The sequence below is a fragment of the Miniopterus natalensis genome, chromosome 9, assembly GCF_054644295.1.
Source record: "Miniopterus natalensis isolate mMinNat1 chromosome 9, mMinNat1.hap1, whole genome shotgun sequence".
NCBI lineage: Eukaryota > Metazoa > Chordata > Mammalia > Chiroptera > Miniopteridae > Miniopterus > Miniopterus natalensis.
The window spans coordinates 69,954,110-69,976,900 of record NC_142089.1 but is presented as its reverse complement, the minus strand read 5'-3'; the positions used below and the strand labels follow the sequence as shown (position 1 = coordinate 69,976,900).

The 22,791-nt window shown below is 37.4% G+C and overlaps 1 protein-coding gene and 1 non-coding gene across 5 annotated transcripts in view; one reads left to right on the top strand and one right to left on the bottom strand.

Annotated features, from left to right (window-relative positions):
• HIVEP1 (HIVEP zinc finger 1) overlaps positions 1-22,791 on the top strand; it is a 130,217-nt gene that overhangs the window by 14,965 nt on the left and 92,461 nt on the right. The gene's annotated exons all lie outside the window — the stretch shown is intronic.
• LOC148092503 (small nucleolar RNA SNORA28) lies at positions 8,067-8,186 on the bottom strand. Its single transcript, XR_015715104.1, has one exon. It is a non-coding gene; the product is annotated as a small nucleolar RNA SNORA28 (small nucleolar RNA).

The window sequence follows — 22,791 nt, the reverse complement described above, 5'->3', positions numbered from 1 at the left end:
AGTATCCAAATAGAAAGAGATTAAACATCAAATTGGGGCAGTGTTTGATAGTTTAAATAAAAATGAACTGAACTGACACGCAGGCAGTTGAACGCTGCCGGCGTACCAGGAGGTTTTCTTACCGTGCTGGTTTCTTACAATACCTGCCCAAGAGAACTGCCCTGGTCTTACAGTGGGGAGGACAGACCTTGCAGGTCAGTTTGTTCATCTGCCTCATTTCACAGATGAGAAAGTTCCCAGAGATGTTTAGGTGAATTGACTTTGAGCAGCTTATTTGTATCTTGTTTGAGATGGTATTTGTGGAGTGGTCTTTAGAATTTTTTTAAAAAAAGTCTTATTGCTTTCCATAGTTATGGTTTATTGTAGGCTGATGGCAAGAGGAAGGTTGTGTTATATTATTTTTATGGTGATGAAAAGAGCTGTACTATTCACAGGTGTGTGTCCTAGGCAGTATTCAAAGTGCTTTTTATATATTTGCTCATTTAACCCTAAAAACCGTGTGAGATAGGATCTATCATTGACCCAGTTTTATAGACATGGGAATGAGGCACGCGGAGGTTGCTACTTGCCCAGAGTCCCACAGCTAGGCGTCTACACTGCCTTTGCGTTATTATCAAGCTTATACTTGCTAATGTTGCTAGTAGAAAGAGCTTTCCTGATTCCTAAGAGCCTGGAAATGCTCTCCATCCCAGTTAACGAAATAAAGCTTGTCAAGCATAGCACATATGAGCCAAGGTTACTAAGGGTGTCAGAAATTTGAAGCACTCTTCCCCCCCCCCCATGTCTTTAATTGTTGGAAATCCATTTCAGAGTTGTGTATGTGTACATTACTCAAAGTTGAATTTGCTCTTGCAGACAATCGAGGGAATTTCCAAGCTATTCAAGAAAGAAAAAATATTTGTTCTGTCATGTTTGCTTACAGGTTTGTTTAGTAATATGTACTTGAAAGAAGAGACGTCTTGTTTGAAATGGAGAATGGCAGTATTTAAATGGGAGCCTCAGCATAACAGTTGAAACTTTCGACATAAAGACTTAGAAACTATTTCTGGGAAAACTAATATGAGTCCATTAAAATTCTAAATAAAGTACAGAAGAAAACATTTTATAATTTTCCTCATCCAGTAAGGACAGAATATAGAAAAAGTGCACTATTTTAGATGTATGTGGACTCTTCCAGATTTCAGATGTAGATAAAGGGCAAATGAAGAACCACTTTTAAGGGATCAAAGTTAGATTTTATTGGTCTTCCATTTTAATTTACGAACAGTGAACACGCTAGTATACTATGCTTAGAAACAAAACCTCATACATGCCTCCTAAGAGTTTTTAATATGTTTCCAAACACATGAAAAAGACGTAAGGGCAATATAAAGCAACAAATACATAATTTCATATTAATATGGAACATGCAGGATGGTATTCTCAAAGGGAAAATGGAGCAAAAAAAATCTGGGTGGGATAAAAGTAATCAGAAAATACGTGGAGATATTAATGTTTTCTCGGTGAAAACCTGCTTGAGGCAGAGTTTTGAGATGGGTTTTTAAAGAAAGAAAGGATAAATTGGCAGAGAAAGTAAGTTGTTCTGAGACTTTGGCAGAAGAAAGAATGGGAGGAAATCACACAGAAGTGGTGGTTGGTCAAGCTTGCTTGATTCGAGTGGATTTCTCAATGACTTTGAAACTTTAAGGAAGAAGAGGAAAGGAAACCTTATATTTGATATGTGTAGGTTTTATTTATGACAATTACAAAATTACCAAGTTGAATTCTTTTACACTAAGTTGAGTATTTACAGAAGATTATCAGAGACTAGGGACTATTTTATAATACTTTGAAATTAAAAAACAACCTCTCCACGGAGGATTTTTAAAGCAGTGAAACTACTCTGTATGGTACTACAATGCGGGGTAGATGTCATTATATATTTGTCCAAACCCATAGAATGTATGACACTGACTGAACCTTGATGTAAATATGGACTCTGGATGATAATGACATTTTGATGTATGTTTATCAGCTGTAACAAATGTACCACTCTGGTGGGAGATGTTGATAGTGGGGGAGGCCAGACATGTGTCTTGGAGAGGGGTATGTGAGAAATTTCTGTACTTTCCTCTTAATTGTGTTGTAAACCTAAAACTGCCCCCCCCCAAAGTATATTTAAAAAAACAGAACAGTAACACCTCCATGTTGAGTCAGTATGCTTTGTTGATATTCAGGAAATAGGATGGTAGGTTGAAAGAATGAGGCAGTCTCTCAGTCTTTTTTTATTTCAGAAAATCATCTTCCTGCGTAAGAACAAAGCAGCAAGAGAGTACTGTCTGACCCTGAGCAAATAACTTGAATTTAATTTCTTGTTGGGAATAAGGCATGGGAGGGGCAGGGGTTGGGGGTGAGTTATATTGATCTGTAATTTCCTTTTTAGCTTTAAATAGCTATTATTCTAGGGCAAGGTCAGCAAACTACAGTCTACTGGTTGAGTCTGATCTACCACCTGTTTTTGTGAAAACAGTTTTATTGGAATGCAGCCACACCCGTTCATTTACATGTGGTCTGAGACTGCTGTGGAGGCAGAGTTGAGTGGTTGCGAGTGGCTGGCAAAGCCTAGAATATTTACTTTTCTAACTCTTTACTGACTGTCTAGGAAATAGAGGAGAATTGGGTTACATATTTAGAAATGCCTTTATGTTTGGGAATAAGTAAGACTGTTTCATCTTTCTACAGAGGACACTGTAGGAATGGATTATAGTGGAACCTAGAGCTCTACTGCGTGCCAGGCATGACAAGGATATTTACATTTGTTTGGAAAGAAGTCCCTTTGCCTGTGGTTCTAAGGTGAAGGGAGAGCCTTAGAGGTTGAATTGGTCTCACCAGAAAAATTCCCTTATCCTTGATGTTCTGATGCCAGGTTGTGGGTCCTCACCCAAAGGCCTGGGTTGTCAGAGAGCTTGCTGTTGCATCAGGCAGAGTACTTACCTTTTTATAATTGTATCATCTCCTTTAGTCACTTCTGTATTTAACTCACAGTGGCATTGTAAGCAGTGATTTACAATGTTGTACACCAATCTTGTGGAGGATTTTTCTTCAGAAAAATGGAGCTATCTCTGAGAGGAGCGCCTTCTGAAACGTGCTCCCTAAGAGGCAGTGCTGCCACTGCGAGTAGTGTGCTGAGAACAGGCATTGAGGAAGGGACCAGCAGGTCATCCGAGTGACAGCTGCTGCTACACATTAGGCATTACAGCTAGTACTTAGGCTTTTGAGAACATGATTACATTTCTGGTATGTCTGAATTCTCAATATTCCCTACAATGCTTTCTTTAATCTCCAAGTAATTCTTTATTGCTTATGGTTTTGGCTTAGTGCGATGAAAGTGAGTAGGAAAAAAATGGTATTTTTATGTTCTGGTTTTGTTTTACTTTATTTTCCTTAAGTTAAGTACTCTATGTTAAGGATAGGCTTGATTGAGTTTATGATAACTGAGTCTTTTCAGAAATACTTTTGAAAGCAATGTTAAGTCTGTTGTATAGACACATTGGAACATTAGCCTCTTTAGTTTGATACCTGCCAGTGTTAGCATGGCTCAGAAATGGTATGAGAATCGGTAACTGTTAACGTGTTTCCTTTCTCAGTGAAAGGAAGAACCCATCCTGGTTATGAAGTGGGGTGAAAACAAAGGGCCACTCTGGCCACGTCTCTCAGAACCTCTGTAGGCCCTCCTGTAATGTGTTGGGCATGTTGTGGAGTTAACACCTCTGCCCTTGTCTTCCAGGAAATTTATAGTTGCAGACATAAAAGACCATAATGGCTTACACGTGAAAAGTCTAGACAGTTGTGCAAACATTTGATGAGAAAACACAGAAGTAATATTCAGTTAATGTATATAAGCAGATGTGGGACTGCATGGCAGAGGGGTTAAATGCATTATTTGGCCTTCTATATGTTGACATTTAAGTTGATGTGTTATGTTTTGACGGAATTAATGTCATGTAAGTGATGCGTTAACATGCTTGTAGCATCCACATGAGCATCTTGGATGAGCTGGAGTTTGCATTAAGTTTGTATTTGGTGATACGCCTTTTCATGAAGGAGTGGAATGCCTTTTCTCAGTCTTCAGATAGTAGTTTATTGCTTGAGTCAAACCACTGCACAATATTTTTTTTCTTATAGCTTTGTTAAAACATAATTTACATGCAATAAAATTCACCTATTATTACAAGTTCATAATAGCCATTCTACAGGTGTGAGGTGGTATCTCATTGTAGTTTTGATTTGCATTTCCATAATAGCTAATGAAGTTGAGCATCTTTTCATATACCTGTTGGCCATTCATATGCTTTCTTTGGAGAAGGGTCTATTCAGGTTCTCTCCCCGTTTTTTAATTGGATTGTTTGTTTGGTGTTGAGTTGTATTAGTTCTTTATATATTTTGGATATTGACCCCTTGTCGGAAAGATTGCCTTTCTGTTTTGTTGTCAGGTTTTTTGTGTGTTTTTTGCTGTGCAGAAGCTTTTTAGTTTGATGCAGTCCCATTCATTTATTTTTGCCTTTGCTTCCCTTGCCTTTGGGTCATGTTCATAAACTGTTCTCTACTATTTCTTTTTTATTTACCGTATACTTTTGTTCTTCTGTATGTCACTGTCTTCTTTTGTGTTAATTTTTATTATTGTACAGTTTTGATTTCTGTGTTGCTTTTATTGTTTTTAACTATACTTTTGAGTAATTTTCTTAGTGATTGTTCTAGAGATTATAATATGCACCTTAGTATATTATTATCTACTAGCTGAATAATACTTAGTGGAACTCTGGTAAAATCTACCAACTTTGTCCCGGTTCGTCTTTTTTTCCCCCTCTTTCCTTTATGCTGTTATGGTCATATATGTTTGATCCCTTTATGTTATAAACTTAGCTCTACAATGTTAAATTATGACTTTATACAGTCTTATTTTTTAAAAAGAGTTTAAGAGAAGAAACGAGAAAAAAATATTAATTGAGCCTTACAACTAACCTACATATTTACCATTTCTCGTACTCTTCTTGTCCTTGTGGATTTGAGTTTCCTTCTGTGTCACTTCCATTTAACCTGAAGGACTTCATGCAGCGTTCCTTGTAAGGCTCATCTTCTAGCCACAAATTCTCTTTTTAAAAAATTAATGGAATGTCTTTTTCCTCTTTCCGTTTTGAAGAGTAGTTTCTGGTTATAGAATTCCTAGCTGGTAATCCCCCCTTCAGCACTCTGGACGTTCCACTGCCTCTGACATTCATTGTTTCCGGGAGAAGCCAGCTGTTTGTCATGTTTTTCTCTGTGTGTGATGAAATTTTTGTTGTTGTTTTCTGCTTTCAAGTTTTTCTCTCTGTCTTGGAGCGGTTCGAATACTATGTATTTAGGTGTGGATTGCTTTGTATTTATCTTTTTTTGAGTTTTGTTGAACTTTTTGGATAGGAAGATGAGTTGTTTTCCTTCCTGTCAGTTTGGCGATTATTTTTGAAGTATTTTGGCCATTTTTCCTCTTCTCCCATCACACATGTGTTGATGAGCTCAATGTTGTTTCTCAACCCTCTGAGCTCTGTCCGTTTTCCTTTGATTTTTTTTCTCTCTGCTCCTTGGATTGAGCTGTCATCAACTGTACTGATTTTTTCTTGTGCTAGCTCAGATTTGCTGTTGAAGCCCTCTAGTAAATTTTTTCATGTCATTTATTGTATTTTTTAACTCCAGAATTTCCATTTGGTTCTCTTTCTAAATAATTTCTCTTTATCAAGATTCTTTATTTGTTGAGTTATCATTGTCATACTTTATTTTTATGCTTTGCACATGGTTTCCTTTTCTTTAAATTTACATATTCATAGAATAGCTACTTTGAAGTCTTTACCTGTTAAATCTAACATTTGTAGACACTCGAGACAGATTGTATTAACTGCTTCCCTGAGTATAGGTCACACTTTCTTTTTTCTCTTCATGTCTCCAAGGTTTTTGCTGATATTTTAGACTTCAGATAATGGAACTTAGCAGTTCTGGATTCTGATTCTTGTTCTTCTTGAGCTATTATTTTCGTTGTTGTTTTGTTTAATAACTTGCCTGGAATAAATCTGTGAGGGCTGTCTCTCCCGTATTGTGTCGCTGCTGATGGCTCTACTCAGGTTTGCTTTGTGTTTATTTGTTTCCTGTTGCTTTTAGGCCTAGCTTTTTAGGGGCCACTTGTGAGGAAGCGTAGTTTTGTGTTCCTCCAACGATTGATCAGAGAGAGGTTAACCTCAAGTTAGTAAAGCTTTCATTCTCTGCTAATGGATCTGTGTGTGGGTCTAGGGAGCACATTCAAATGTCAGGCACTTTTCATGTCTGCTGTGGCTTTTACTTTCAGCTGGACCCCCTCACATCTTCTTTGTATGTAGGTGTGATCTCTGTCAGCAAGGGATGTAGGTGGTATAAGCCCACTCTGGTGTCTGTGATGCATGTGCGGAATCTCTGGTAAACCTGGGGTATCTGTAGAGAGTTTATCAGGGCACTGTGGTTGTGTCACCACCCAGACTTCCTGTTAAAATGTGGCTAGTCTTCTGGTTTTTTGCTTGCTTCTAATAGACGTCAGCCTCAGACAAGCAGATCCTCAAGCCTTTGTGTTTCTTGCTGCTGGGATTCCCACTTTAAGAAACAGTGCTCCATTTCTAGTGAGTCTGGCCTGGCAGTGGCAGCGAAGCTGTTCATTTTCTCAGCTCAGCCCTCTCTGTTGAACTATTGCACCAGTGGAGCTGGCGGCAAGGGATGGGAATGGTCTCAGGAAGAAATGCCATAGGCTTGTGCTGTGCTGCTGATCTTAACTGAAGTTCAGTACTTTTCATGGAGAAACAGTCCAGTTTGGGCATGGCTTTGGTTGATTTCCAGAGTGCTGAACTGGTTGTTTTTGAGTTTTGTCTAGCTTTATAAGTTGTGTTTTAGGGAGTTTTGTCAACCTCCTCATTTTGTCATTTTCTCTGAAGGTGTTCTGAGCATCCTTTGGTGGCAGGCCCTGGGCCCTGAGAACATCAAGTTGCACAATGTATTTTGACAGACTTGTTACTTAGGACTGCTCTTAGAGATCAATCAATTTGGCTGAAAACCTAGTGAGTTACTTTTTAAAAGATAAAAAGTGAGATTATGTGCTTTTAGAGTATTGTTGCAGCCATTATTGATATTTTTAATCTGTACTACTTATACAAGTATTAGCCCACTGATGACTTTTATATATAAGCTTCTACCACTGTAAGTGTGGTTTAATTAAAAAAAGAAAAGCAAGAGTTTTGGAGTTTGGAGTTCTGGAATTGGGATTGAATCTTGATCCTATGACTAACTAGATCTGTCATTCACAGAAGATTATTTGATTCCTCTGTGTCTATTTCCTAACCTTAAATTGTGAATAAGACTATTTACCTGATGATTTGTTGTAAAGAGTAAGTAGAACGTAGGTACAGTTTCTGGCATGTAGCAGGTAGTCAGTAAATGTTAGTGCACCTGCCCAACAAGTTGAGGCTGGGAATATAGTTTTGGTAACTTTTTATCAGATTACCTACATCTTGCTTTACCTAGCTTTGCTTTTAATTTTTCTTTTCCTTTTATATAATAACATTGGTACTTTATGTAGTAATTGAAGCGTACACTGTATTTTCCTCAGAGTACATTTTGGTTCAATGCTCTTTCCAGATATTGAAATGTTCCTAATATTTTATAGTGATTTCCTTTCTAAAATCAAATTTTATGTGCTTATAAGTGACAATGAAATTTTTTATGGCCACTTTATGGTGAATGAGCTCATATATACAGCAGGTCCTTGAATAAAGTCGTTTGGTTACAAGGTTGATGAGATGCAGCAGGAGCTTAACTCTTGTTTATATCAATTAGGCTGTAGTAGCGTAGGTTTTGTTCTTCGTCCACTTAAAGTCTCAGAACCTATTGATGAAGTTAAGTGAGGATTTACTGTGTGTAAGATTGTCTTGTGGGGAGGTCTATAAAACGGAAGAACAGTAGTAGTTCATTATGTAGACAATTCAGGACATGATTGGAAGGGTCAAAACAAGGTCTCTAGTAGAGATAAAGACTTTTTTAAACACTAAGTCTGTACACATTTGTCTCAAAGAGGAGAGAGCAGCTGAATAGGTTAGACTTTGTTGCTGTAGCAAGCTCAACTGTATCAGACAATTTGATCATCTGCTGCAGTGTTGCTTACAGTAGAGATAAAGACTTTTATAGGAAGTTTTCTTGGATCTCGCTGGACCGGAGCTCACCCTGTTCAACCTCAGAGGCTCTGTCCCATGATATTTAAGTTACTGTGGAGGAACTGGTAACTTGGTTACTTTAGGTTTTAATGTCATTTTTGGTTTTAGAGAGGATATGGTTGGACTATGGCACATTCAGATCCTCTTAATAACTTTCATATGATTCTTAGAACCGAGAAGTTAACAATTCCTCTTAACATTTTACTAACTTCAGCAAGTACCTTATGCCAAAAAAAAAAAAAAAATTTAAATTTCTAGACATTGTCTTTTCTTTTTTTGGAAGCCTTTAATTTCTCCTGAAAAATGTGTTTGTTGTGGTTAATGTGTTTATCAAGAGTAATTCTTGAACATAAAATCCTTTGAAAACTATAAATTTCACTATTGACACTGCAGAATCTAGACACAGGAAGTCAGGATCTAGAGCTCCTTCATGGTGAAGTGAATTTAGGAAGTTGCTGGTTACATAGTAGATGGGATTATGCAGATGCTTTACAGGCAGTCACCTTGCACTTGGAGTTGCAGCCCTGTGCTGTCTGGAATGAGGTCTGATTTAACAACTCACACATGCCCCTCGCAGACATGATACAGCCAAAGTTCTATAGCGAAGTGATAGATTTTGTGAATGGCCTTTTAGCACCTGCATTTGTTGCAAGAATGAAGTGTGGAGTTATAACATGCATGTCATTTCTATGAAACACTGGTACAAGTGTGTCTCTTGAGACAGGGCTATTGCAGGTTTATAAAAATGATTACTTCCCCCCCTTTAGGCTTTAAAAGCCATATTTTTGGCAACAGTGCCTGTGATACATTTTTTAGGAGGATTTTATTAAATGAAGTAAGGGTTCGGACTTTTTATTCTGTGTAGATTGGATGTTTTTCTTGTGTGCTCAGGAAAACTGTGCAAGGCACCATGCCCTTTGAGTGCTGTGGAGGATTCCAAAGTGACTCAGGCAGAAATGCCAGCCTCAAGGCCTGCTTTTCAGGCCTTGGCGAGACAAGCTCCTGACCATACACATACAAAGTGGTACGTCTCATGGGGCAACTAGAGTTGCCAGGAGAGACTGGGAGGGGAAGCTGCCCCCAAACACCAAGAATTCTCTTTCCTTTCTCTGTCGTACTGAACTAATTCTCTGAGTCCCCATTTTAGTGCGTAAAACCTACACACACACACGTTTTTGTTCTTATTTCTCTTTAGTTTGGGAGCCTAGAAGAAAAGAGAAATTCAGTGGTGAGACTTGGCTAAGGGAGAGTAGGTTGGATGATTGGGGTGGTTTCTCCACTTGAGGGTTGGGCCAGGCTCCATGTGGCATCTGACCTGACATGTCACTGGAAAAGCCCTGTAAGTGTAGGATCTCAACAAAAATATCCTGGAAAAACACTAGTAAGCTCAAGGGTTGGACACATTAGAGTTGGGAAAAAAATACCATTTGTGTGAATCAAGACCTTGCTACCAATGTGTGAAGAACTACTGACACCTCATGGATGTGGGTATTATTATTTTTAGTTATATAAAGTGTGTGAGCATATATCGCAGAATCTGTCTGTGAATGAGTATATATACATATATAGTTTTGGCTAAGATTGACCCATGAGTTTAATCTGAGACAGTGAAAGCTGTTCATCATATTTCCAAGTTATTTGAAAAATAAAGTTAGAGTATGCCCAGTTGAACAGCTAAATTTTTCCGAATGTAATCATAGTCTATAGAATTCTGCCAATAGGGCTTACTGAAGTGAAAACAAGGTAGCATTTAAATAATTCATTATACTTTTCAAATTTATGTACATTATTGTTTTAGGAAAGAATTATGATCACGCTTTTCTTTTTTAATGAAACAATAAGCACAGTTCAGAGAGGTGGAGTGGCAGGACCTATTCACAGGTAAATCAAAATAAATCTAATTATGGTGAAAAATTGCAAATAGTTTATTTTACTTTTCATGTATCCCTTGTTCTGTGGTTTAATGTGTATACCAGTAAAGTTGGTTGTTTCCAAAATCTATTTCTAATGGGAATCTTATTTTTTAACATTTACAATTTTGGAATTACTCTTTTACATATATAAACATACACATAAACAGGGAAGGATCATTTAAACCAGTGTTGGGATTAACTGAGTAGGTGTTTTGGGGGCTAAAGTACTGAAACTTCAACCCACAAGTCAAAATAAATTTTAAAGAGTAGGGATATAGAAAATCAAAATATAGAAAAAAAGTACACAATGTAAAGGAACATTCAGACTACTGAATGTAATTACCTGAGAGTATAATCTCTCAGGTGTAGAGAATTAGAACGCAGATATAAAAATGTATCTCAGAGCTGATAGATGAAGTTAATATTAAAAATGTAGCTTACTCTAATATATAAGAAGAGATAATAAGTAAATGGACAAAGGAAGTTATAAATGGTGAAATAATATGTGGAAAAATTACTCTCAGTAATAAAGTGTGAAAATGGGAACAGTGTAGAGATAACAATTTTTATTTACCAATGCATTTGGCACTTGTTTTTTTCACCAGTTCTCCTGAGTTGTGTAGAACGATGTAGTCATTTGTTGTTGATGACATGGTGAAACTTTGTACCTCATTACACAGGTGTTTTATTTCTTGAAATGTATTCAAAGAAATTATTAGAGACAAAATGATATTTACCCAGAGATACTCATTTAGTGTTATCTTTAATAGCAAAATAGTGGAAGTGATTTGAATGCCCTTTAAATTAAAATAGTATAACAATGGAACTGCCTTTTGACTCAGTTATCCTTTTTCTAGGAATATATTCTAAGAATCCTGAAACACCAATCAGAAAAAAATAAGCTCCTCTATGTAGAAAAAAAAAAATTAAAATAGTAAATTGATCCTCTGTACCAACAAACTTTTAAAATGATAGTTTTTGAGATCCTGTGGAAACATGATCCTATATTTAAAATATATATGTAGTATAGAATATATAATTACATGGCCTTTATGGAAATGCTTTTGTTGGGGTGGCAGCAATATGAGAATTTTAAATTATTTTAGACACTGATCGAGCATTTGCTAAGTGACTCTTCAGTCTAATTCATCACGCTGTGTTCTGGGTACTGCTCTAGAGCGCAGGGATGCAAAGCTCCTTAGGTGATTTTATATGGTCATGTAGATGGTTACTTAAAGAACAAACAACAGTTTAGAAGAGTGGCTTTCCAGAGAAGAGGCCGTGTGAACTGGGTCTTAGAGAATGGTCAGGAGTTGGCCAGATCACCTGGGAGGATCATCTGAGCAGAGGTGACAGTGCAGATAAAGGTGTGATGTGTGAGTCCGGGGATGTGTAGTTCCAAGGACCTTCTTATCCCCAGGGTGAATTTAACAGTGAGGAGCAGTGTAGGGGGCACAGAGTGGGTGGTGAAGACCAGGTCATGGAGGGTGTGTGTGCCATTCGAAGGATGGAAAGGCACTGCCTTATTTTCACCCTGTGCAGCTTTTCCTCTTTCAGAGTACAGCGCATTATTTGTCTTGTTAGTTGTGCTCCATTCTTATAATTGCTGAACATTTCTGGTTGTCCAGCTATTCAGCAAACACAAATGAAGTGCTCAGAATCCAAACACACTTGTCTGTATAAATTTCTTTGTGTATTTGCTGCTGTGGTCAGTTCTATATTGATTACTGATAATATTCTTGATACTGTACATTAGTGGCAAATACTAAATTTTCTTGACTCCTGATCTGTGAAACTATAGTCCCTTCTGCATTCCGTTGCTGAGCTGTAGGTTATGGCTGAATATAAACACAGGGTGGGGTAAAAGTAGGCTTATGGTTGTGAGTATGCGAAACGAATCTATTCTTGTATTATTAATAGTGTATTATTTTCCATATGAACAACTGTAAACCTACTTTTGTCCCACCCTGTATTTGTGGATAATGTAGTTTTTGTGTGGTTGGATATTATAGGTAAGTTTAATTGGATATTAGAGGAAAGTATTCTGTGTATGTAGTAGTGAATATTACATTTTTCAAAAAATTCTTCATCATTATAAAATTTAAATGATAAATTCTACCATTTACTGTTTTTTTTAAAGCATTCTGTGTAGGAACAATTAAGGAACGTGGTATGTCTCTTAGGACATTAATGTATTTAAATTCTTTGTTTTAATGTTTTGATCTATCCACTGAAGGCAAATAACAGCAGTCATTAGGTACTAAGTTAGATGTTATTTAATGCCTTCCTAAAGAAGCACGATATCAGTTTCTCAAATTATTTTTTAATGTTTGAGAACTGGATTTTGGTGTATTGGTTTTCTTTTTCTATTCTGTGTGTTTTAGGCATTTAAAAGCACCCTTTAAGAGGTCCGTAGGTTTTATCAGACCACAGCATACACAGAAGGTTAAGAACATCGCCCCTCCGCACCCCGGCCCCTGAACCACAAAGCTGGGAATGAAGCGGACCGGGGCGAACTTCAGATCTGAACAAATAGAGCTTTGAATCTACTCTGCTTCCTGTGAACTCTGGATGAGGCATTTACCCCCTGAGCCTCACTGTTATAAAATGACGAGGCTGCGTCCATCACTGGTTTGTGATGATTAAAACAGGTGCTATATTTAACATACTTATTGGGGTAACTGGCATATAGAGTACATGTTGTCACCCCTGGGTCCTAACTCTCAGCAGAAGCTAGCTGTGTGCCTTTGGGAAAATTATTTATTATTTCTTGCTCTTTGTCACGTATTTATCTGAACTAAAATATTTAGATTTGTTTATTTTATTTCAGCTAAAAAAATTCTGAGATGAGTTTGAAAATTAGGGTTCCATTTTCAGGTTGGAATGCTCGCTCAGGTGTAGGTGTGCTGAGGGAGTGTTACTAGTGCTCGTGTGGCACCCTAACGGGAAGGACGCACAGGTCTCTGCTCTGTTGCTTAAAGACGTGCGTGTATCATATCGACAGGCATTGAGCTTTGTTTCTGTGACACCTAGCTTTTCTTTACCAGTTTTCTTTCATTAAATGTTTGCCAGTTACCTTTGGTTGAAACATGCCTGTTGTGTCAAATACTGGCTAGAGCCAAATGGAAGCCACCCAGGTAAACAAGCCTCTTTGGGTTGGCTTGTAGGAATCCTGCTTCAATTCTAATAACAATATTCTTGCACTTGTCTGTTCATCCTGTCTCCCTTAGCTTCACTTCCAGTAGCCCTTTAAGTCTTATTTGATCAGTTGGCTCCAGGTTGGTAAGAAGGTCATAGGATTGGTTGATTGGGGATGGGAGGCTTATAATAAAGTGGAAATTTGTGATTTCAAAACATAGAAATAAACTCTGGCTCTCTCTCTGGCTCAGAGAGGAATTCATTGGAAGTGTAGTGAATAGCTCACATAATGGCCAACACAGGCGGACATCTGTTTTTAAAAGACAGGTAGAAAGCTGTGTGTGAAGCCAAAACATGCAAGGTCATGGCAAGGAGCACTGCTGGATCTTGAGCAGCATATGGTGGGGAGCACCAACCCTCTGAGAGCCCTGCTGCTGCGGGTAAAGTGTGCAGGGAGCATGTAGTGGTTGCCTGACCACACCCGATAGCCAAACTTCAGGGAGACCCAGCATCTGGCCTTGTGGCCCTGGGGAGAGGAAGGAGGGCCTGGCTGCCCACCAGGACATACCCAGTGGTGGCTTTTCCAACTGTGGAATAAGGTTTTAGATTCTGGGCAGCTAAGAGGAACTACAAACCAAAAGAAAGATGAGTGTTCTCTGTTGCTGGATGCAGGAGTTGTTGCAAGTACTTATTATTTGTTTGTTTGAGTGTGCCCCTGCTCTGAATATGTATGCATGAGCCTGCTTTAGGAGAGGAGAGGACCCAGGGCTTTCATCAGCGTGCTAAAAGGGTTTCTGATCCAAGAAGACCTAAGAAATGCTCCATAATAAAGAGATTTAACTGTGTTTGAATCTTTGCTTTTCCACCAGGTGGTGCAAATCTTTTATGATGTTCACAGGAGATAATTCTCTTAAAAGATAAGAAAAATTTAAATAAAATCACATTTGCTTTTAAGAATTTAGTTCTACCACAAAGCAAAGGATCATTGATCTGACTCTTGCCTTACTTGTCTTTCATAGAGAAATGTGTGGATTTATATAATTTCTTAAATGTTGACTATTCATTTAAATTATCCATGGAGTTTTGAGACTCCACCACAGCATTTTGTTTTGTTCTCTCTAGAAAGAAACTATGACAACTGGGAAAAAGTGGTAGTATGTTCACCATACTGATTGTTTCATATTCTTTATGAATGAAGTAAGAAGCAGTTTTTATAACTTTTTGCTTGATACAGACTTGTGTGAATTGAATTTTTGAAGATAAAAGTGCATTGTAGCAGATGTGTCAGACATTGTTACTGTCTTGTAATGTGGCCCAAGTGACAAATGGGGTTGTAATCAGAGAAGGCTGTTGAATGGAACAGGCCCCTTGACTAGATCTGTCACCTGTGTGAGGTAGTAAAACAGAGTTGGAGCCTTGTAAGCAATGTATAAATATTTCATTGTCAGGATAAATACAAATGAGAATAAATTTTGAGTTTGAATATGTTTAGACTTGTCTTAGAAACTTGGATGTTTTTTTAAATTTGACATGTTTTAAATATTTTGGGGAAAAGAATACATTTACTAAATTTAAATATTATATGCACATAATATTAGCAGAGTTGCTCAAAATATACATCATTAGGTTAGTTTCCAACATAGTTTCCAACAATTCAGAGGTAATTTAACATTTGAATTTGATTATTTAATGGTTTGGATGTTTATACCAATGATTAGCTAGTAACAATTCTTATTTATACCAAACAACAAACTATTCCAAGCCAAATAGATAGATGCAGTGTGTCTAGAGTTAGGTGAGAACTTACTAAATACGATCTTTTTTATATTACTTGTATCTTTTCAGTTATGATCTAGATTGGTATATTGCAGACTTTTTTCATTATCTAATTCAGGAGAAAAATTAAGTTAACCATTAATTAACTTAAAATTAAAGTTCTGCTTAATGAGAAGAATGAAATACTGAGGGATAAGATTTTGTTGAGTAGGGCAAAGATTTGAAAGGTTTCAAACCATGGTAAAAGCTAAAGTATTTTTTGTTCTCTTAAGAACCAGTTTTCTCCTTTGGGGCAGTACTGCTTAGTATTAAAAGCATGATCTAGGCAGTGTCCTTACAACCATTTCTTTATTTGTGGCTTGTCTGTAGTTAGGGTCATTGTATGTACTTTGCTTCCAGAAGCACTGCAAGGGACTCGCCTATATGGCACATTTGTTTTAAAGACTAGAACTTAAATGTGCTTTTCAGTTGCTCCTTACTGACTGACCTTGATCCCAGAGAGTGAGATTGGGGGTACCAGATTCCCTGCCTCACAAACTGATGCTGCCTCTAAACAATTTAAGTTTTGGAGACATTTTCTCAGGTTAGATAGAAATGAATGAATTCCTTTATTTTCATACATTTCCATTGTACCTTCTTTGACTTTGTGTTTAGAAGGGGAAAGAAAGCAGAATTGTGTTTTTGTCTATTTTGTGATAAAGTTTGTGTTTTACTGAAAAATAAATCATGTAAACAATTGGAAGGTTGTTTCAAAAGAAAATAATACTTTTCTTGCAGTTTCAAAGAAAAGAGTAGAATATTGAAAATGGATTATGTAGCTTAGTTTTCTTAGTTTGTACATATGAAACACAACTCTATACAAAGACTTAGAAAACATGCAGCGGCTAGACAGAAGTAGCGTAGTATCCCAGGTATAGATATTCTTTCCTGGAAAGGGTAGCAGAGTAGGATAACCTCCTTTCGAGGCAGAGGCAGAAAAGGAATTCTAATTTTATTCTTGCAGAGAAGATCTAATTGATTGGGCAGTGGGTCCATAGATCGATCTGGCTGTCTGTTTTCCCCTCTTTGAGCTGTTATCAGCTTGCTGTATCTCCTACATCTTTCTGTTTTTAGAAATAAATACACATAGGTTTGTACATATTTTTGAACAAAATGATGGGATATTATATACATTACACTCTAGCTTGCTCTTTTCTATTCAGTAGTTTGATGTGGACATCCTTCAGCACATCACAGATCATAATTTGGAGTTTAATTAGTCATATAATCTAAAATACAAATTTACATAATTCTTTTTTTATTAAACAAATAAATTGATTTTGTTGTTGTTTTTGCCATTACAAACTGCTGCAGTGAACATCCTTGGTATGTACATTTTATTTATTGATGTTTAATGCTTTTATTTCTATAGCATAGATTCCCAAATTATAATTACTAAGCCAAAGCACATCCAGAGTTTTAGATTTTGATAGAAATGGCTAGATTTCTGGATGAAAAGTTTGTAGCAGCACCTCTTTTCCCTTTTCGTCTTTATCTTCATTCTCTCTGGACTTCACCCACAGCTAACCGTAATGGGTAAAAATGGTGACTTGTTAATATGCTTATTAGTTACTTCCCTTCCATCCTTTGTATTACCTCTTCATATCCTTTACTTTCTCTAGATTGCTCTTTTTTTATCTGGGAGTGTATTTTTCTTTCAGTGGCATATAAAATAATGGTTTGCATTATGATTGATGCTTTGAATTCAGTATAATGTGATATTTCTTGTATTTAGATCTTTAATCTATTTGTACTTCTTTTTGTACATACTGTGAGGTAGAGAATCTATTTTTTCCTAGAAATAAAGTCAGTCGGCCAGGTTGTTTATTAAATTAAGAATCTTTTTCTCACAGAATTGTCATGCAGTAACTTGCCATATATACTTGCACTCCTGGCCTAGTCTACTAACTTACTTATTTCTATGCTAATACCATACTATTTTTGTGACAGTAACTTTTTAGTGAGTTTTAAATTCTAAAAGGTAAATTAAGCTTCACTATCCTTTTTTAAAAAAATAACATTTCTTAATGTTTGCTTTAAATATCCTACATTTTGACTCTAAAGTCTGTTTTTACCTATTCTCTTTCCTTAAAAAATGGTTAATTAGCTAGGCATTTCCTGTGATATCTGCATGCCTGTGGTGCTCATATGACAGAGCATTTCCCATTTTCCTGGATTTGATTGTGGCTTGGGAGGCGTTGATTGCTTCAGTATGAAGCACAGAAGCGGTTCCTGTTGAATCAGACACTCACCAGTGTTTTCTTGCTGTATTATTACGTGCACTTCTAGGATTTTTAGGTAGAGACTGTTTTAGGCTTTGTGGGATTTCTAATAAGTCTGATGTCTGTTCTGTAAATGCTATGGCACTTCAGTCAATATGACAAACAACAATTCCCACAGAGTTTTGCTTCAGAGTGGTCTGGAGGTGGATCTCGGGTGGTGGTGGAATATGGATAATTGCTGAAGGAGGGTGAGAATGAGAACACGGGGTTATGCCATTGGTTCTATTTTTATATATACTTGGGATTTTGCATGATAAAAAGTGTGTGTGTGTGACACATTCTCATTTCTAAACACAAAAAAATTTCAGTTGAACTTTAAAACTGCAGCTTTTTAATTAGGTACTAGGGGTAGGCACCAAAATAAACCTCTGGAAATGTTAAGGCGCACCCCAGCCCATTCCACCCCTGCCCTGCCTCATCAGCTCATTGGCTCCCCCTAACCACATGTCTCAGTCCACATGTCTCTGACTAGACATCTGACTGTGCAAGTACAGTTTGTAGTTAACGTGTCTCAGCAACCTCCCCCTCCCATCCCAGGTAGACTGGCCCTGCGTCCTTCTATACAGTCATTCTGGAACCTCCACTGTGATGCTTACCTGTAATCATCTGTGCTGCTAAGTTTAATTTGCTCTGTGAGAGAGTTCATGTTTATTTTCTGGTTCATTAAAGCCTCTGTGGCTATTTAGCTGCGTAGTTGAGAGCACTAGACTAATGAGATCACCAGGGTGATGAAACAGTGTGTGGATCTTGGCTTTGTTTTAGTACATTCATCTCTGTTTCTAACCCTGGTTGTCTACTCGGCATTTTCATAGGTACCATTGGCCAAATCCGATCGGGTGAACATGAATGTGGATGCAAGTAAATCCATCATCCACCTCAGACAAGCAGCTCAGCCCCTGGTCCTTGGAGGGTCCCAATCATTGCTTGGTAGATAGAGGAGCAGGACAGCTTTGCTGCACTTTAGAATTGGCTCCTGACATGCCAGATTAATCTGCAAGAAAGGTGGGGCATGTTTGGGTCTGTCTGGCATGTTAAGGGAGATTTATTTGGTTTGTATACTTTCTTTAACATTTAACGAGGTAGGCACATTTTTCAAGGTTGCTGTCACAGTGGCAAGGGGGTCCAGGGCTCCTGTGCTGCCCGCTCCAGAGGAGTGTGTGAATGGGCCCTTGGGAGTGTGCGGTGGGTCAGCCTTGAGCTAGCCATTATTTTTATCAGTGAATTCATGTGAGTTATGATGGCTAATGAAGCATAGCCCTTCTGTGAGGAGACCTGTAAGTGGTGATTGGCCTACCTTGCCTCGGAGCCTGTGCTAGCAGTGGTATTCATAGCATATAAACACCTTTTTATAAGAGATTTCAAGCCTCATTTATTAACAATTAAAAATGCATTATAATTTTAACAGTGCATGCCTGTTAAATGCTTTCTATAACATCTGTAGGGTGCAAACATGCCTAATAAAAACAATTATGACGTACAAATATTGGAAAGCCATGCTTTACAATGGTTTTTTAAAATCTAGCAATTTGAAACCTAGCAGTTAATTTTTATTTTTAATACTTGAAGTTTCTTTTTATAAATGAACGTGATTTTCAAAAGAATGTTAAGTATCTTTTGTGAAACACTGACCAGTGACAAAATACATGTAACTTAAATTACCCAGAATTCACCAGAAGAATTTTTAATGATTTAAGTCACATAGAAGTGAGAAAAAATTTACCTTGTTTGTCCTGAGTATCTGAACTACCTTTGTAGATTTTTATGGACTTTCAGATTGTGTTCAGCAATTTTTTTTTCTATATTTGCAAACACTTTGATATTCTAAACTTGAGTAGTAGTTTCAAAATTAACCCTATGGTAATAATATTTTGCATATGTTATTAAGGATAATGGACAGCATTTATTGAGTTCTTACTATGTATTTGAGGACCTGTCCTAATCTCATTACTGCATTTAACCCACAAAAAACCCCAAACATGTACCTTGTTGGTACTTGTGTTGTTCCCATTTCACAAAGAGGAAAACAGGCGTATGTGAGCAAGGACCATGGGCACCACAGGAATTGACTGTCGGAGCAGAGACTGGAAGTAGAATTCTGGTGTGTCTTACCCAAAGGCTTATACCTCACTTACTGTTGCCACGCTTTTAAGTTCATAAAATGCTATTCAGATACTTTTCACAGTAATTTATGAATGACATAATAGTAACATAATTCTGAATGCCTATGAGATATGTGTAAGTCTTAAAAATTTTAAGTTTGGGGACATGCTGTTGTAAAGTATAACTTATGTACAGTGATGTACAGGACACGAAAAGACTGCAGTTTTAAATGATGGGAGCTACTTTGCCAAGATCATTGTCAGAGGAATTAGGAAGTTTTACAGTTGTCCAGTGGGTGAAACTGTTTTTGGAAGGAATCCTTGGGAAAGTAAAGGGGGAGGATTGTGTTGTGTGCTCACTTTGTGTTAGGCACTGTGCTAGACACTGGCTTATGTGTTGCCACATCTTAGTGCTCACAGCACTGGCAGACAGGCTCATCACAGCCCCCTGCAGCTAGGTAACTTGTCCCAGATCACTCAAGCATTGGGTCAGAATTGTTACAGCTGCGGGTCACCTACCCATACACACATCTTTTTTTTGCTGCAACAGCGGATTGCTATTGCACCGTTTGGCCTTTCCCTCTGCTTTTGGCATGGCATTATCTGAAGATGGTGTTTCCTTTTGTTTTCATCCTTAAGTTTATGAAGCGTTAGGCCCTTCCATGCGGGCCGCCTTATGCTATTGGTACACTAAGTAGGAAGCATTTTAATTTACTGCTCTCACCATTGTGTTGTACTCAATCATGGAAAACTTGGGCTTTCTCAGGAAGCCATCTAGGAAAGACTTTCAGCCCCCTTTTTTGGGTTCATTGTACTCTTTTATTCAGAACAGTGCTTCCTTGATTTTTAAAATCTGAGTACCTGAGCAGTTAGCATAGTTTGGGGATGTGGCTACAGACACTCTGAGTGTGTAAGTGCACTCGGTGCTTGACTCTTCATGTCCCTCTTTAGCAGTTATGGTATTTTCTTTCCAGCTTTTTTGCCCATGAATGTTTTAAGCTTTTTCTAGGCTCTCAATTTAAGCAGGTATCCCAATTTCAGGTAGTTATTTGTTCCCCTTAAAAAGTCATGAGTTCTAGGTACATGAAGTCCACTGGTGAGAGCAGGTGGACAATGCAGAGCATATGCCTGGCCGTGGAAATGCACCTCCATGCTGCCTAAAAACAGCATATTTAGAAGGCTCAAGAGTCCAAATTTTTCCACTGCTGTGGATAAGGGCATAAAATTTTGCTTGACTAAAGCATTCTGATCATAATTTTCTGAACTCTGTCACCCAGGCATGAAGTGATCATTTAGTATCATTCAAAAAATATTTTTAATACTCCATCTCTTTACAAGCATCTCTTGGCCTTCCATCTGAAAATACCCACTATCTGTCCCAAAATTCTTACCTTTTAAAAAATGAATTTATTGGGATATCATTGGTTAATAAAACCATACAGGTTTCAAGTGTTCAGCTTGATAAAACATCATCTGCATATTGTGTTGTGTGCTCATCACCCCAAGTCAAGTCTCTTTTTGTCCCCATTTATACTTCCTTTGCTCATTTTCATCTCCCCCGACCCCCTTTCCCTCTAGCTGTTACCATAATGTTGTCTGTGTGTATGTGTCATATATATATTTTTTGCTTAATCCCTTTACCCCTTTCCACTCAGTCACCCCAGGCCCCTCCCCTGACCTCTCTCAGTCTGTTCTATGGGTCTGTGCTTCTGTTTCTGTTTTAAGTTATTTTGTTCATTAGATTCCACATATGAGTGAAATCATATGGTATTTGTCTTTCTCTGACTGGCTTATTTCACTTAGCATAATAATCTCCGGATCCATCATGCTGTTGCAAAAGGTAAGATTTTCTTCTTTTTTATGGCCAAGTAGTATTCCCTTGTGTGAATGTCCCACAGCTTTCTTATCCACTCATCTACTGATGGGCACTTGGGCTCTTTCCAGATCTTAGCTGTTGTAAATAATGCTGCTATGAACACAGGGGCGCATATATTCTTTTGAAATAGTGTTTCAGGTTTCTTTGGATATATTCCCAGAAGTGGGATTGCTGGTTCAAAAGGTAGTTCCATTTTTAATTTTTTGAGGAAATGCCATACTGTTTTCCAAGTGGCTGCACCAGTCTCCATTCCTACCAGCAGTTCACAAGGGTTCTCTTCTCCCCACACCCTCACCAGCACTTGTTTGTTGATTTGTTGATGGAGCCATTCTGACAGGTGTGAGGTGATATCTCATTGTGGTTTTAATTTGCATCTCTCTGATGATTAGTGACTTCAGGTATCTTTTCATCTGTCTAATGGCCATCTGAATGTCGTCTTTGGAGAAGTGTTTATTCAGATCCTTTGCCCATTTTTTTAATTGGGTTGTTTGTCTTCTTGACGTTGAGTTGTATAAGTTCTTTATATATTTTGGAAATTAGCCTCTTATCAGATGTATCATTGGTGAATATGTTCTCCTATTCATTGGGTTTCCTTTTCATTTTATTGATAGTTTCCTTTGCTGTGCAAAAGCTTTTTAGTTTGATGTAGTCCCATTTTTTAATTTTTTCTTTTGTTTCCCTTGCCCTAAGAGATATATCAGCAAAAATATTGCTATGAGAGATGTCTGAGATTTTACTGCCTATTTTTTCCTCTAGGGTTTTTATGGTTTCACAACTTACATTTAAGTCCTTTATTCATTTTGAGAATATTCTTGTGCATGGTGTAAGTTGGTGGTCTAGTTTCATTTTTTTGCATGTACCTGTTCAGTTTTTTCAGCATCATTTATTGAAGAGACTGTATTTACTCCATTGTTTGCTCTTGCCTCCTGTCGCTAATATTAACGAACTATAAAGGCGTGGGTTTATTTCTGGGCTTTCTGTTCTGTTCCTTTGATCTATATGTCTGTTCTTATACCAGTACTAGGCTATTTTGATTACAGTGGCCTTGTTTGTTTTTCTTTCTAGAGATTGCTGAGGCTGTTGAGAGTCTTTTGTGGTTCCATATAAATTTTGAGGATATTTGTTCTGGACTTGTAAAGTATGCCATTGGTATTTTAATGGAATTATGTTGAATCTATAGATTGCTTTGGGTAGTATGGACATTTTAATGATGTTAATTCATTAAAACGAACATAGTATATGCTTCCATTTATTTGTATCTTTCTCAGTTTTTTCTTCAGTGTCTTATAATTTTCGAAATACAAGACATTTATCTCCTTTGTTAAATTTATTCATAGGTACATTATTCTTTTTTTGCTGCAGTAGTCAATGGGATTTTTTCTCTTAATTTCTCTTTCTGATAGTTCATTACTGGTATATAAAATGCCAACA